The sequence below is a fragment of the Salvelinus namaycush genome, chromosome 3, assembly GCF_016432855.1.
Source record: "Salvelinus namaycush isolate Seneca chromosome 3, SaNama_1.0, whole genome shotgun sequence".
Taxonomy (NCBI): domain Eukaryota; kingdom Metazoa; phylum Chordata; class Actinopteri; order Salmoniformes; family Salmonidae; genus Salvelinus; species Salvelinus namaycush.
The window spans coordinates 58876316-58893831 of NC_052309.1; the positions used below are offsets into that span (position 1 = coordinate 58876316).

Consider the following 17516-nt stretch of genomic DNA (forward strand, 5'->3'; position numbering starts at 1 on the left):
GAGTTGATCAGGCTGTTGATTGTGGCCTGTGGAATGTTGTCCCACTCCTCTTCAATGGGCCAGCAGCATACCACCCTGCATCCCACTGCTGGCTAGCCACTGAAGCTAATCAGGGTTGGTCCTGGTTGGACCCTGGATGGGAGGAGTAGGAGGAACTCTTTAGGAGGAACTCTTTCCTCTGGTCTAAAATAAAATATCTCAATGCCCCAGGGCAATGATTGGGGAACATCGCCTTGTGTAGGGTGCCGTCTTTAGGATGGGATGTTAAACTGGTGTCCTGACTTTCTGTGGTCACTAAAGATCCCATGGCACTTATCATAAAAGTAGGGGTGTTAACTCCAGTGTCTTGGCTAAATTCCCAATCTGGCCCTCATACCATCATGGCCACCTAATCATCCCCAGCTTCCAATTGGCTCATTCATCCCCCTTCCTCTCCCCTGTAACTATTCCCCAGGTCATTGCTGTAAATGAGAATGTGTTCTCAGTCAACTTACCTGGTAAAATAAAGGTAAAATAAATAAATACAATTCAATGGGTGTGCGATGTTGCTGGATATTGCCGGGAACTGGAACACGCCGTCAATCCAGAGCATTCCAAACATGCTTAATGGGTGACATGTCTGTTGAGTATGCAGGACCATGGAAGAACTAGGACATTTTCAGCTTCCAGGAACTGTGTACAGATCCTTGTGACAAGGGGCCATGTATTATCATGCTGAAACATGAGGTGATGGCAGCAGATTAATGGCACAACAGTGGGCCTCAGGATCTCGTCAGGGTATCTCTGTGCATTCAAATTGCCATCGATAAAATGCAATTGTGTTCGTTGTCCGTAGCTTATGCCTGCCCATACCATAACCCCACCGCCACTATGGGGCACTCTGTTCACAACGCTGAGATCAGCAAACCGCTCACCAACAAGACACTATCTGCCCGGTACAGTTGAAACCGGGATTCATCGATGCAGAGCACAGTGTCCCAGTGGCCATCGAAAGTGAGCATTTGCCCACTTAAGCTATTAATTCAGCTCATGAAACATGGGACCAACACTTTACATGTTGCTTTTATATTTTTGTTCAGTATAGTTACTCCAAAATTTTAACATAAATGACAGAATGAAAATAAGGAAGATAGTACAGAATAAAAATATTCCTGTTTGCAATAAGGCACTAAAGTAAAACTGGAAAAATGTTGCAAAGAAATTTACTTTACGTCCTGAATACAAAGCGTTATGTTTGGGCCAAATCCAACAAAACACAACACTGAGTACCACTCGTTCATATTTTCAAGCATGGTGGTGGCTGCATCATGTTATGTGTATGCTTGTCATTGGCAAGGACTGTCAGGGCCAGTACATATGCCTCCTACCTACACAAATGACTCATCATACAAAATAAATTTGCGAGACTAGCCACCTCCTCTAATTACCTGGCTCCATCTGAAACATTGTTTAAGAAACTCAATATCTTGTCTATTTACGACATGTACGCCAATTATGCACTTTCACCTACAAATACTCATACCTTCCAGACAATTTACCTAAATCCGTTAATGGATTCTTCCAGGTTAATTCTGCGATAACCTTCACCCTCCCAACTGCCACACCTCACAGTCAATTCTCTATCAGATATAGAGGTACCATACTCTGGAATCAGTGGCGTGCCGTGGGCCTGGGGCCTGGGCCTTCAGTGAGGTATTACACAGTCCCACCCGAATTAATCCACCTCATTATGATGCCATGCCTCTAGACACTATACATTTAGACAGAAACGCAGTATAACCAGGCGTTGCGTCACCTTGAAATTGACAAATTGACATTTTTGGGTAAACAGTGTTTACCCAAAAACATGACACAATCAATGAGTCTTTTCAATATTTCCCTTCACCTTTTCATTGTGCAGCTCCGTTGCCCTGCGCGCGTGTTCTTTGAGCTGTAGATCCACTCCGGTGTCCCCAAAAGTTTTCAAAAGCACCATTGCTTGTTAGTGCCCAGCCGTACTTTGGTGTCTCATTGCTGCCTTGGTTAGACAACTCAAGTTTGCAAAGCCAGTGTGGCTCCAAACACCAAATCGATCACTTGCAAATAATAGGCATTCCCAGCAGTACAGTTTGCAGTGCTTCTCGGAGCCAAGGAGCCATTGACAGCGCTCGTAGTTGAAACTTTGAAAGTGGCAAGCGAACAAAGCCCTTTCCCGCCTGTGACAGGCTTTGTGGCGTCGGGCGACCTCTCCTTACAATGTCTAACTTTTCTTGAAAAGCTTGTCTTGAGAATGCCGTTATAATTATATCCTCGACCAAATCGATATATTCTCCTCCTTCCGCCATTGTGGGTTGAAAAAACAGCTTAGTAGTACGCGAATTAATTCGTTTATCAAATTCAGTTTCCTAGATCTCCATAGGACCTGCCTCTCAATATTGGTAATCCAATCAAAAGACGTGCACGCACTACGCCTGCTAGCTGGCTCCTGTGTAACACTGGAGCCAGCCAGCAGGCGTACAATAGCCAACTCTAAAGCTGATTGGTTGACACTAAATTTTCATTTCCATTCACTATAAGCGACAAGCGCCCGCACTGTTGATTCTGAAGGCCTGAGGGCAGATTTTAGACCCCTGGCAACACATGATGGCTGAATATGATTGGATAAAAGATCTAACATAAAGACCAGCCCTCCAAATCTCAACCTGGGGCTGGAAGCAGTGCAACCAAGAGGAAAGCTATGAAATGAAGAGTATAACTCTTACTCTGGGGAATAATTTAATACATATTTGTGGGAAAATATATTTTAAAAAAAATTATATTCTGATGATGTTTAGGCCAGCAGAGAAAGCCTTGCAGGCCCTGACGGCCCACCACTGTCTGGAATTCTTATCTTCACATCGCCAAAACATCATCATCCCTCAATAACGTCAAGCTAAGACTGGGGGTCAGCCTGATGAACCAAACTACTCAGTAATCTCCTCCACACTTACATGCACACACACACATTTAAACAATAAAAATGATTATTGATCAATTAATTTATACATTTATAATTAATCCGTTTTTTTGTGGTGTGGTTTTCATATAAGCCCTTTTTTATCTGTATTTGTCACGTTGTATAATGATAGGAGACAGCTGCAGGAATACGATTTTAATTTCTTTAGCCAAAATAGCACTCCCCCGGCCGGACCTGACTGTACTCAGCCCAAGGTAGAAAATCCGCTCACTCCCCCGGCCGGACCTGACTGTAACACCTCAGGAACCTGCCCAATTCCTGATTGACCCTCTCCACCTGCCCATTTGCTTGAGGATGGTACCCGAAGGTGAGACTGACCGTGACCCCCAGGCGTTCCATGAACGCCTTCCATAAGCGAGGTGAACTGAGGGCCACGGTCTGACACAATGTCCTCCGGGATCCCGTAGTGCCGGAAGACGTGTGTAAAAAAGAGCCTCCGCGGTTTGTATGGCCGACGGGAGCCCAGGCAGAGGAAGGAAGTGACAAGCTTTGGAAAACCGGTCCACAACGACGAGAACAGTGGTGTTCCCCTGGCTGGGGGGAAGGTCTGTGACAAAGTCCACCAAGAGGTGAGACCAGGGTTGTTGTGGAACTGGCAGGGGAAGAAGCTTTCTATAAGGGAGGTGTCTGGGTGTCTTAAACTGGGCACAGATGGATCAAAACAACCTAAAACAACGGGGTACGTGGGGGTGTCTATAATCAAAAAGGTAATCTGTTCTAAATGAGTGTCATAGATCAGCAGAGAAATGGGAACAGTGATGTGATGTACGAGCCCTGTCCCTATTGGACGATTATCTAGAGCACGAACCGGAACGGATGACTGTAGGGGAACCAAAGGAATGCGTAATGCAGAGGCCATATCTAAAAGATTCACGGCAGCTCCAGAATCAATCAGAGCTAACGGGAGTGAGGGGCTAGGATATTCAGGGAATTTAATGGGAAAACACACTGGTTGAGTTGACAGAAAAGGAGAGGAGATCTTGCATCCTCCCTGGGTGGGAGCAGGGGAATTCCCTGGCTTGTCACCTCCTCGCCTATTAGTGGATAGAGGGCAGGTCGGGGAGAAATTACAATTTTCTCCACAATAGGAGCAGAGGCCCAGATTTCTCCTTCTACACGCTGCCTCGGGCAAACGTGCAGAGCCCACGTCCATCGGCTCTGGCCACGGAGCAGGTGTAGCCATGGGCTCTGGATTCTGCGCAGGTCTACATCGGGACCGCAGAAGGTTGTCCAACCGGATCGCCATGCTGATGAGCTGGTCGAGTGACAGGTTGTCATTGTGGCAGGCTAACTCCTTATGTACCTCCTCCCGCAGTCCACTGCGGAAAACGGTGACCAAAGCCGATTCATTCCATCCGGTGGAGGCGAGGTACAGGTTGCATTGCAGAACGAATCCCTTGCATCTCGCTGGGCGCGCCGTCAAAGCGCTCCGGGAGGGACAGGGGTATACCGCGGACTGGCTCAGATGGGACGGAGGCAGGTAGTGGTGGTGTGGGAGCTGGTGCCGGAACCGGTGCTGGAGACTGGAGGGACTGCACATTCCCCTCCAAGTGCAGGATGGTTGCCAGTACACTGTCCATGGCGCTGCCGAGTCTGGAGAGACAGTCCTCGTGATGATGGACTGTCCCTACGATGTTCGCCAGCTCGGCCTTTCCTGCTGTCTCCATTAGATGGGTTGATTATTCTGTCACGTTGTATAATGATAGGTTGACAGGCGCAGGAATACAAAAATAGCTTTTTTTTATTTTTTATTTCTCTACCCAAAATAGCGTACGTCATGAACATGACAGGGACGAAGCCCAAAACAAACACACATTATATATATATATATATATATACAGTGGGGAGAATAAGTATTTGATAACCTGCAAAATCGGCAGTGTTTCCTACTTACAAAGCATGTAGAGGTCTGTAATTTGTATCATAGGTACACTTCAACTGTGAGAGACGGAATCTAAAACAAAAATCCAGAAAATCACATTGTATGATTTTTAAGTAATTCATTTGCATTTTATTGCGTGACATAAGTATTTGATTACCTACCAACCAGTAAGAATTCCGGCTCTCACAGACCTGTTAGTTTTTCTTTAAGAAGCCCTCCTGTTCTCCACTCATTACCTGTATTAACTGCACCTGTTTGAACTCGTTACCTGTATAAAAGACACCTGTCCACACACTCAATCAAACAGACTCCAACCTCTCCACAATGGCCAAGACCAGAGAGCTGTGTAAGGACATCAGGGATCAAATTGTAGACCTGCACAAGGTTGGGATGGGCTACAGGACAATAGCTTGGTGAGAAGGCAACAACTGTTGGCGGAATTATTAGAAAATGGAAGAAGTTCAAGATGACGGTCAATCACCCTCGGTCTGGGGTGGTGTAAAGCTTGCCATCATTGGACTCTGGAGCAGTGGAAACACATTCTCTGGAGTGATGAATCATGCTTCACCATCTGGCAGTCCGACAGACAAATCAAGGTTTGGCGGATGCCAGGAGAACGCTACACCTGCTCGAATGCATAGTGCCAACTGTACAGTTTGGTGGAGGAGTATCGTGACTATTATTAATGTGATGACTTATTTTATCAAATCAATTAACTGTTGAATTATGTGATTAATCATGTAACAATTAACTCATTAGCAATCTTGGGGCACCCAAGGAAAAGTTATTTAACAAGTTACTATATCCCGACTTAAACTCTAAAGATATAGCTCTTACATCAAGTCAATTATTAATTATTATTACCTCAGTCTTTCTAAACGTTGTTGACTTCATAAATCTGCACGAACCCTAGTCTAAATGATGATTCAGCGATACACAAATTGGCTTAATTATTTATTTACTAACCAACTAAATAATCACACAGAATTACATAAACACACACACACACACAGTATAGGTTATATTGATTACAAACATAATGCAATGTAAAGTCCCTAATGGACTAACTCGATATGATGTCTTGTTACAAATATGAAAGGGGTGGGGAAAGAAAGAGCAGGAAAGACAGAGTGGGCTGGTACATACATGTGGAAGTTCTGCTCATAAGAATGAATACTTAATGCTACAGCATACAATGACATTCTAGACAATTCTGTGGCAATAGTTTGAGGAAGGTCCTATTTTAGCATGACAATGCCCCGTGCACAAAGCAAGTTCCATACTAAAATGGTTTGTCGAGATTGGTGTGGAAGAACTTTACTGGCATGCACAGAGCGCTGACCTCAACCCCATCTAACACCATTGGGATGAATTGAAACACCGACTGCGAACTAGGCCTAATCGCCCAACATCAGTGCATGACCTCACTAATGCTCGTGGCTGAATGGAAGCAAGTCCCCGCAGCAATGTTCCAACATTTAGTGGAAAGCCTTCCCAGAAGAGTGGAGGCTGTTAAAGCGGAAAAGGGGGGGGGGGATATTAATGCCCATGATTTTGGAATGAGATGTTCAATGTGCAGGTGTCCATGTACTACATGTTGGCCATGTAGTGTATATCCATAGACTTTTTCAGGTCAATTCCATCACCCACCATGCACTCTTTAAATAGCCTACCTAATTGTTCTGTGTCGGTAGGCCTACTCTGTCTGGGGTGAAAAGATAGGCTTAACTTTTGAACGTACCATGCTCAAATTCCTAATGACGTCTCAGATTTAATTATTTGCAAACAGGTAAAGTTTCTTGCAAACAAGACACACTGATTTGGCATTGGAGAAATATGATAAGATGAACACAGGACTCCCTTCCTGTCCATTCTTAGCCTGTAATTTGGTAATGTGTGGTATTAAAAAAAGATTTTGATATGTAAAATGACGTAGATTTGCATGAAATTTTTTATAAAAGTCAATTTTTGTCTCTGACCTGCAAATATGGTGACAGATGAATGCAATGCTTTTAACTATAAAGGAGATCTTTCCAACCCTACTCTTGTCCATGGTGGTCTGCGAACACACAAGCTTCTGACCCGCAGCCCTCTGCGCGATCAAATTTCCTGCGTTGCCATGTAATGCTTACAGGACGAAGGCTCTGGTCTGTCCAAGAAGTGAGGGTAAACGGTAGAAATGTTCTCTGCTATTAACTTTGTTTTAATTAATATTTTGGGTATCGGGGACGGTCACTTTTTTTCCCCCAAGCATTCAGGGAGGTTTTAGGTCAAATATATTTTGCTGAAGGGAGGGCCATCCATTTTCAGTTCAGAAGCCCAATTTTCTCCATGTAAAATTCACTAACTAGCTAACCAACAACTCTAATGATGTATTTGAAAGACAACAAGTGCTCATTGTGCACATTTATTTATGTTTATTTGTTATTAACAAACATGAGTAGTCACATGCAAAAAAAAGCCAACAGGCTCTCACAGTCTCAAGTTAGAAGTAGACGTTCATCCATGTTTCTCAAAAGTCAAATTTCGAAGTGTTTAAGGTTAAGTTCAGTCATTAACTCAAACTTAAGGTTAGGCATTACCACAATGGTTAAGGTTTGGGATAGGCTTAAAACAAAACTCTATCGCTGGATTTGAACATGCAACCTATTAAGTTTGAGCATCATAGCAATACAATTTGTTCTATACAGCTGTCAACATTCTATAAGGAAACAGACACTTTATCATATAATCAATAACCAGATTACCCCGGATACCAGACTTCGATTAGTGATAACTCAGTTCTAGAATTGATGAGAATTAATCCAAAACTAATTGACATTCAGAATTGACTTTGTTTAGACATCAGACTTTATTGTATTTATTTATTCGGAGAGGTACATGCATCCACACAGTCTTGACTTATAGGATCCTTCCCACTGTATGATTGATATGTCAAGTGACAAAATCCCAAGTTATCAATTAAAAGTTTATGGAAAAACTGCACTTTACAGTTTATTAAATATTCTACAGCTGTAGTCAATCAAATCAAACAATTTTTATATCACATTTCTTAAAATGCATACATTTCAAGGTGTTCACAGTCGTTGGATGGGGTGTTGTGTGTAAAGTGGGGCACAGATAAAGAGGGCATCAAGGCATTCAAAATGGCTACAGGGATGGATGTGCAGGAGTCTGGGCTTTGGGTCACGGGTTCTGGGATTCTGGGTGCCTCACCAGATGGTCTGGTGGGCACCACAGCATTGGTGGAGGTCAAATGCCCCTATGGTGCAAGGGGACCTTACCATTGAAGAGGCAGTGAAGTTGAAGGATTTCTATATCCAGAAGAAAGGGTCTTACAGCCTCCGTGAAGAACCATCCTTACTGGCACTTGGTCCAAGGTCAACTCCACGTCACTTGAAGGGACACCTGCTTCTTCGTTGTGTGGACCACCAAAACCTCCATCACCATCCAGCGTGACGACCTCTGGCAGACTCCTATTGATCCTCCTGTCAGTCTCCGTTTTCAGGGAAGCCAATGGTCCAAAAATATTCCACATTGTACATACATACACTAGTCTCCCAGAATAGGTTACATTACATACAATTTTTGCTGAAAGCAGCCAACTAAAGTAATGTAGTTAACTTTATCATGGGCACATTGGGAATTTATATCTGTGATGTTTAAATTATTTCTTACCCCGTGTCTTACTTGCTGAAGAACCCAGTCATCCCTGCCTCTACCTGACATTGTCGAAAAACAAGTGAACAATGAATAAAGATGCATTTGTTGGATAGGGTGTTGTCTGTAAACAAATAATAGGCTCCTAGAAAAGGTTATTACATTCAAGTTTTGCTCAAAGCAGCCAACTAAAGTAATATAGTTAACGTAAGTACAATCACAAAGGCTGGTCTGAGTGCATCTCTTCAGTTTCATTCAGTAGTACAACACAAATCATATTGCATTTTATCATGGGCACAGTAGGATTTTAGATCTGTAATGTTTAAATTATCTTACCCCCAGAGTGAGAGTACATCCATTCCAGAAGATCTCCTTTCTGCAAGTGGCGTTGATCATGCTCTGCTTCTCATGGGGTGAGCAGGATGTTCCGCAAGCCACACCTCATTTCTAAAACGTGGGGAAAAGGGGACATAAAGTCAACATTTCGATGCATCTACAAATTGATGTCAAGTGATAATATCACAAATTTTCAATAAAAATGTAATGGAAAAACTGCACTTGTCCTCGTGAAAATGACAGTTTATTAAAAATTCTACAGCTGTAATGTCATCAATCAAATCAAACTTTATTTATATAGCACATTTCTGAAAACAAATGCATTTCAAGCTGTTCAAAGTCATGCTTTGAAAGGCATATAGCACTTAACATCTTTCCTCTTGGCAGATCTCTACAGGTGACCAGGGGATTCTCTCTACCACATGTGAATGCCCCATAGAGCTTATAAGTGTAGCCAGGCGGCACCATTGGCTATTTTTGCAGTTCACAATATCGGCTGTAAGGATGTGGAATGCAAGTTGAGGGACCCAGCCGTGCCCAACCAGGTGGTCAGTGGAGGATCTGTACCTGGCTTAAGACAACAACCCTCTGTCCCGAGAGCCCACAGAGAAGGATCTTCAGTGTCTAAGGAGGCAGGTTCAGTGGAATGCATAGAAAATAAACAGAGAATAGCAGAGGCGTAAAAGAGGGGGGGGGGGGGGGCAATGCAAATAGTCTGGGTAGCCATTTGATTAGCTGTTCAGGAGTCTTATGGCTTGCTGGTAGAAGCTGTTGAGAAGCATTTTGTATATCTAGACTTGGCACTCCGGTACCGCTTGCCGTGCGGTAGCAGAGAGATCAGTCAATGACTAGAAATATAGACTGTGGCTGGAGTCTTTCGGGCTTTCCTCTGACACCGCCTGGTATAGAGGTCCTGGATGGCAGGAAACTTGACCCCGGTGATGTACTGGGCCGTACGCACAACCCTCTGTAGTGCCTTGCGGTCAGAGACCCGAGCAGTTGCCATACCAGGCAGTGATGCAACCAGTCAGGATGCTCTTGATGGTGCAGCTGTTGAACCTTTTGAGGATCTGAGGACCCATGCCAAATCTTTTCAGTCTCCTGAGGGGGAATAGGTTTTGTCGTACCCTCTTCACGACTGTCTTGATTTGCTTGGACCATGTCAGTTTGTTGGTGATGTGGACACCAAGGAACTTGAACGTCTCAACCTACTCCACTGCTGCCCCGTCAATGGGGGCGTGCTCGGTCCTCCTTTTCCTGTAGTCCACAATCATCTCCTTTGTCTTGATCACATTGAGGGAGAGGTTGTTGTCCTGGCACCACACGGCCAGGTCTCTGACCTCCTCCCTATAGGCTGTCATATTGTTGTCGTGATCAGGCCTACCACTTGTGTCATCAGCAAACTTGATGGTGTTGGGAGTCGTGCCTGGCCATGCAGTCATGAGTGAACAGGAAGTACAGGAGGGGACTGAGCATGCACCGCTGAGGGGCCCCCATGTTGAGGATCAGCGTGGCAGATGTGTTTTTACCTAACCTTACCACCTGGGGGTGGCCCATTAGGAAGTCCAGGGAACTTTCCATTGAAGAGGCAGTGATGTCAAAGGATTTCTATATCTAGGAGGAGGGAGGGTCTTATAGCCTACGTGAAGACCATCCTTACCGGCACCAGGTCCAAGGGCAGCGCCACATCACTGGAAGAGACAATTGCTTCTTCTATGTGTGGACCACCTAAGCCTCCATTACCATCCCCATCCAGTGTGACAACCTCTGGCAGACTCATATTGCTGGACTGGAGGAGTTTTTCAAGGACGACATGCCCCCAAAGTTGGCAACGCAACAGTGAAAATCTGTAAATATCTTGTAAATACTTTTTGCACATATTAGTTTTTCTTACTTTGAAGTTTTATTATAATGTTTTTGGGGGGGCACTGGATCAGAGTCTTCATCGCACCACCTGTCAGTACCTGTTTTCCAGGAAGCAAATGGTCCAAAAATATGACACATAGTTCACACACACACACTAGGCTCCCATAATAGGTTATATTACATTCACGTTTTGCTCAAAGCAGCCAACTAAAGTAACGTAGTTAACGTAAGTTCAATCACAAGGGCTGGTCTGAGTGCATCTCCTCACAGTTTCATTCAGTAGTACAACACAATTCACATTGCATTTTATCATGGGCACAGTGGGAATTTATATCTGTGAAGTTTAAATTATTTCTTACCCCCTTTGTTGTGTGGAGCTTCAGTTTCTGGTAAATGCAGGATGGGAGAGACATCACTTCTCCTTGCTGAGGGTGGCATTGATCATACTTCTCGTGGGGTGAGCCTGATGTTCCGCATGTCACGTCTCATGTACAAAACATGTGGAAAAGGGGACAGTCAAAATTGAGACATCTACAAATTCAATGTTTTACACAATATTGTATCATATTTGATGAGTTACTGACTTGTTCGTCCACAGGCTCGATGTACTGTAGTCTCCACGACCACATCACACTGGCACAGGATGTCCATGCACCGGATGGTCTGAGGGAGGCACTCCTGTTGGAATGGAAAACAAAGAGACATTTGGTCAATAGTGGGTCCTCTTCAATGCTGTATCAACTTTATCTGCACAGAAAATGCATTGTTTATCCTAACACAACCCCACCTTCGACAATGTGACAAATCGTCCCTCAACACCAAACCCTCATGCCTCGTTGTTCTCGTTTCCCAACCAACAGCTACTTCTCTGATGAGTGTGTTTTGGAGGTTAACAAGTGCACAGCAAGTCTGCACCAGCATATTACTATAACGCAGACAAGGTGGGATGAATTTCAGGATTTTTACATATTTTAGTCGAGCATTTGCCCTGTTAACATGGATCCCGTTTCTCACTATGTTTTTTGTGAGATGCATCTCACGCTCTGTGAACCTTCGTGGTTCAGGAATGGAGGAATGTTCACAGTAATTGCTGCACGCGTCAAGCTCAAGACACATTGGTGCGGCTAGCTTCCGGGTTGGATGCGTGTTGTGTCAAGAGGCAGTGCGGCTTGGTTGGGTTGGGTTTCGGAGGACGCATGTCTCTCGACCTTCGCCTCTCCCGAGTCCGTGCGGGAGTTGCACCGATGAGACAAGACTGTAACTACTACCAGTTGGATACCACGAAATTGGGGAGAAAAAACGGGTTAAAAAAAAGAAGCCTTTGTCTGACAAAAATCATGTCTCCAGACATGAAGACATGAAAATGTTCTCAAACCGCGACTTCTGGACATTCTGGACAAACCGCTACTTCTGGCATTGTCCGATAGAGATAACTGCAGTATGTTATCACTGTATTAAGTTAGCTAGAAGGAGTGCATTGAATGGTACACAGATTAGGTTTGCTTCTGCAGATCCATCTGACTTGGAGTAGCAACTTCCATGTCAGTACAGTCAATGACCATCCTGCAGTTCCCTCTGGACCCCTGAAAAGACGCAAGCACGTTTGGTTCTTCTCCCGACTTGGAAGTCTTCATGATGCTAATGAAAAAAAGCTTGTGGATCACATGATCCCAACTGATTGCACTACAACAGAATAGTTGAGTCAGGTGCAAGTTGGTGTAGCTGTGATGCAACTTCATAAGAGCCATAAACACTTGATCCTCAAATGACAGCATCTTCACCCTCCACTTGGCAAAGTAGACAACGCAGTCCTTTTAACATTCCAAGTATTCAACAATGATGTTGAACATGTCTTTGTCTGGAAGTCCTGTTTCCATTCTAAGTACTTTATCAGACAGCTGTGATGCTGAATACCTGTTGCAGGTATTTTGTAGAACCTTCAACTGCGCTGTTTCCTCAAGATGCACCTCAGTGAGAACATTCCGCAGCGGTGTAGACAGCAGCCTCCTACAATCTTCAGTGGCCGAGGCGCCTGGAACTTCGTCTGCCATGTTGAATGTGTCTGGATCTACCTCTTCTGCCATTCCTCTTCTGCGATGATGGATGAGCAACATTTTCTGGCAAATACAGGGCCATTTCTCTTTCCCAACGGAAAATGTCAGCTGCAGACCCGAGTGTTGTCACTGGGTTTCCGGTCCACCAATCTGAAAGACACAAAAAAAAAAGTTACTAGCTAGGTTGATTACTAAAATGCTAACGTCTATATTTTCCCCTAACCCACAGACTTTACTATAGTAACGGTAAAATAGACTGGGCTTAGGTCTATCTGCACATCTAAAATCCTACTATGCTACCTTGTCTGAGAGAGATTTGAATGGTATTAAAACGTCACGCCAGGGTAAGCCTACATGAAACACAGACCTTATATGAAGTGGTTCTAAAATTCCAGACACAATTATTTGGCAAAAAATAAAAACATTTTTTTTATTGGTTTTACAACTAGGGTTTATGGGTATTATGACTCATACTGTGGTACTCATGGCGCTTTCAAGACAACTGGAAAGTCTGAAAAATATGAGGTCAAATCATGATGTCAGTGATCTTTAGGTCAGAAGCTCAGAGCTCTAGAAAGAGGCCCGAGTTCCGAGTTGGATGACCGTTCAAAATTATTTTTGCCAGTGGGTGGTCGTTGCTGTCCCAGTTCCCAGTTGTCTTGAACGCACTGAAGTCGGAAGGGAACGCCTACTCTGTGAATTGCATGTATGCAATAACTCAATTCACCCTTTAAATTCTAATCAAATAAAAAAATCTAACTTTGGCAAAGGGTAAAGTCTACAAACATAGTCCACTCTAACATATTTCAGTTTGGGAACAGAAAACAATTGAGGTTAAATGTTTTATTGATGAGAAAATGTTCAGAATCCATCTCGCTACATCTCCCACCGCCAGCTACTGGGCTTTCTCTCATCACCAAATTTGGTGGCGAGTGAAAATTCCTTCTTCAATGAGGTTTAATGGCGGTTGGCATCCAATAAATGTTACATTATCACATCCAACTAGGCTGGAGAATAATTCCCTTATACTTTGCTAAAAATAAATAAATAAATACAGTTGAAGCCAGAAGTTTACATACACCTTAGCAAAATAAAGTTTTTCACAATTCTTGACATTTAATCCTAGTAAAAATTCCCTGTTTTAGGTCAGTTAGGATCACAACTATATTTAAAAAATTTGAAATGTCAGAATAATAGTAGAGAGAAGGATTTATTTCAGCTTTTATTTATTTCATCACATTCCCAGCCAGTCAGAAGTTTATATACATTCAATTAGTATTTGGTAGCATTGCCTTTAAATTGTTTAACTTGGGTCAAATGTTCCAGGTAGCCTTCCTTCCACAAGCTTCCCTCAATAGGTTGGATGAATTTTGGCCCATTCCTCCTGACAAAGCTGGTGTAACTGAGTCAGGTTTGTAGGCCTCCTTGCTCGAACACGCTTTTTCAGTTCTGCCCACACATTTTCTACGAGATTGAGGTCAGGACTTTGTGATGGCCACTCCAATACCTTGACTTTGTTGTCCTTAAGCCATTTTGCCACAACTTTGGAAGTATGCTTGGGGTTATTGTCCATTTGGAAGACCCATTTGCGACCAAGCTTTAACTTCCTGACTGATTTCTTGAGATGTTGCTTCAAGATATCCACATAATTTTCCTGCATCATGATGCCATCTCTTTTGTGAAGTGCACCAGTCCCTCCTGCAGCAAAGCCCCCCCACAACATGATGATTGCCCCCCAACCCCCCCGTGCTTCACAGTTGGGATGGTGCTCTTTGGCTTGCAAGCCTCCCCCTTTTTCCTCCAAACATAACGATGGTCATTACAGCCAATTAGTTCTATTTTTGTTTCATCAGACCAGAGGACATTTCTCCAAAAACTGCGATCTTTGTCCCCATGTGCAGTTGCAAACCGTAGTCTGGCTTTTTTATGGTGGTTTTGGAGCAGTGGCTTCTTCCTTGCTGAGTGGCCTTTCAGGTTATGTCGGTATAAGACTCGTTTTACTGTGGATATAGATACTTTTGTACCTGTTTCCTCCAGCATCTTCACAAGGTCCTTTGCTGTTGTTCTGGGATTGATTTGCACTTTTCACACCAAAGTACGTTCATCTCTAAGAGACAGAACGCGTCTCCTTCCTGAGCGGAATGATGGCTGCGTGGTCCCATGGTGTTTATACTTGAGTACTATTGTTTCAAATCAAATCAAATTTTATTTTTGTACAGATGAACGTGGTACCTTCAGGCATTTGGAAATTGCTCCCAAGGATGATCCAGACTTGTGGAGGTCTACAATTTTGGCTTTTTTTTGCTTTTCCCATGTTGTCATGCAAAGAGGCACTGAGTTTGAAGGTAGGCCTTGAAATACATCCACAGGTACACCTCCAATTGACTCAAATTATGTAAATTAGCCTATCAGAAGCTTCTAAAGCCATGACATGCTTCTAAAGCCATCCAAGCTGTTTAAAGGCACAGTCAACTTAGTGTATGTAAACTTCTGACCCACTGGAATTGTGATACAGTGAATTATAAGTGAAATAATCTGTCTGTGAACAATTGTTGGAAAAATGACTTGTATCATGCACAAAGTAGATGTCCTAACTGACTTGCCAAAACTATAGTTTGTTAACAAGAAATTTGTAGAGTGGTTGAAAGACGAGTTTTAATGACTCCAACCTAAGTGTATGTAAACCTCCGACTTCAACTGTATATATGTGTGTGTGTGCGCACCCATCTAACTCCACTCACAAAAATATATTTTCTATAAAAACACCTACTCCACTATTTAAATTTATTTAGTCCTTGTTCAGGCCAACTCTTCTGGCGTCAAGTCTCGCACACCCAAATAACACTGCAGCTGCCACCACAACCTCAATTTTCTGCGACGTACGTTCCATCCCTGCAGTACAGTTGATAACCATTGCTATAAATGCTGAAAATCCAATCTTACTGAAACATATCACTTGGTGACCTATCCCTCTGTACTGGTACAGATCTACTACTCACACCACTCCTCTCAGGATCCTTCCCCCTTGACCCATCTTCTTCTACTTTCTTCACTGCCTCAGCATATGACTTCTACACTACTCTAACCCTGGTAAGCTCAACCTGCCTCTCTCGCACAGGACATTTCTGTTCCCCAGTCCCATGGGTACCCCTACAATTAACACATACCACTACTTCACCCAATGCCACACATTATTTTGTCTCATGCCGTTCTGCACACTTCTCACAGCCAGGAACCTCCCTCCTACACACTGCTGCCACATGCCCATAAGCTTGACACCTGTAACAACGTAATGTATTCGTCACAAAAGCTCGTACAGGAAAACTTACATATCCTAACATCAATTTGTCGGGCAAAGACTCAACATCATAACTTAAAAGAACAGACAACAACTCTTCTGTTTCACCACTCCTGCCATCCAATCTTGGCCAGGTCGCAGTTGTAAATGAGAACTTGTTCTCAACTGGCCTACCTGGTCAAATAAAGGTGAAATAAAAAAATGTAATTTAAAAAATCCTGTTTGCGTCGCACCAAACGCGAGCATCACAAACACCGGGAATCTTCCCCTTCAGTTGGTCAACTTTCACATTTACCGCTACCCCTGTAATCACTCATTTCAATGGCATCATTTTCTTGAGAGCAAAACAATTCACATCTCTTGACCCCATTCATTTAACATGGAGCGCCTGCTCCCTCTGACCAGCAGAAACACAAACAATTATCACAAGACCACTTCTGGTTACCTTCACTGATTCCACAGCACCCAACTGTTTTCGCCCACCCTGAAACCACAAATGGATTAGCCAAAAAGGTTGTACAAGTATGCTAGACATTTATAGAATAAATCATACATAGTTTGATGTTTCTGTGACAATCAATGAATTACTTATTGATTTATACAGTTTTAAATTGCATTTGATAGATTCTATGTATTTATATCAAATCAAAACTGGAATTTGTATTCAAAACAAAGGTTGTAAAAGTATGCTAGACATTTATAGAATAAATCATATCTATTTTTTTTTCGTTTCTGTGGTAATCAATTAATTAGTTATTGATTTTTACCACTTTAAATGGCTTTTGGCGAACGTCTGTTGGTACGTCTGTTAAACATCCGAATCGTCTGAATGTGTGACTATAAAACCAACTTAACTTTGTTAATTCGTCACTCGTTCATACCGCAATGATTTTGTTTTCAGGCACCGGTAGCTTGTGGGTGCTTTACATGCGCTGCAGTCAATTATGAGTGCATGTTTACTTATTAAATATATCATTATTAATATTCGCCTACTGCACTGTATGATAGCTAGCAAATTAATTTTCTAACTACCGTTAGAATGCCTAGCTGGAACTTCTGAAGGAAAATGATAACCAAACAAAAGTGTTTACTTTTTGCATTAGTACCACAATTTATAACTTATTTTCATTCGTTTATACTTACACTTGTATGTTGACTTCTCCATTGATGTTGTTTTTAAGTTTTCCCGGACTTAAAAAAAAAATGTATTTAACCTTGATCCAACTAGGCAAGTCAGTTAAGAAAAAAGTATTATTTACAATGACGGCCTACCCCGGCCAAACCCAGACGACGCTGGGCCAATTGTGCGCCGCCCTATGGGACTCCCAATCACGGCTGGATGTGATACAGCCTGGATTTGAACCAGGGACTGTAGTGACGCCACTTGTACAATCGTCGCGAATTGAATTATGGGGAGTTTCAGGC

At 43.1% G+C, this 17516-nt stretch overlaps 1 long non-coding RNA gene across 2 annotated transcripts; it reads right to left on the reverse strand.

The window, feature by feature from the left end:
* Nucleotides 1–7279: 7279 nt before the first annotated feature.
* On the reverse strand, nt 7280–17278 carry LOC120033626. 2 transcript variants are annotated; one of them, XR_005473972.1, is made up of 6 exons: nt 17235–17278; nt 12654–12943; nt 11324–11417; nt 11099–11223; nt 8874–8984; nt 7280–8599 (listed from the first exon to the last, which is right to left on the reverse strand). It is a non-coding gene; the product is annotated as an uncharacterized LOC120033626 (long non-coding RNA). The 2 variants fall into 2 exon arrangements; XR_005473971.1 differs by lacking the exons at nt 12654–12943; nt 17235–17278 and adding an exon at nt 11527–11917.
* Nucleotides 17279–17516: the final 238 nt, after the last annotated feature.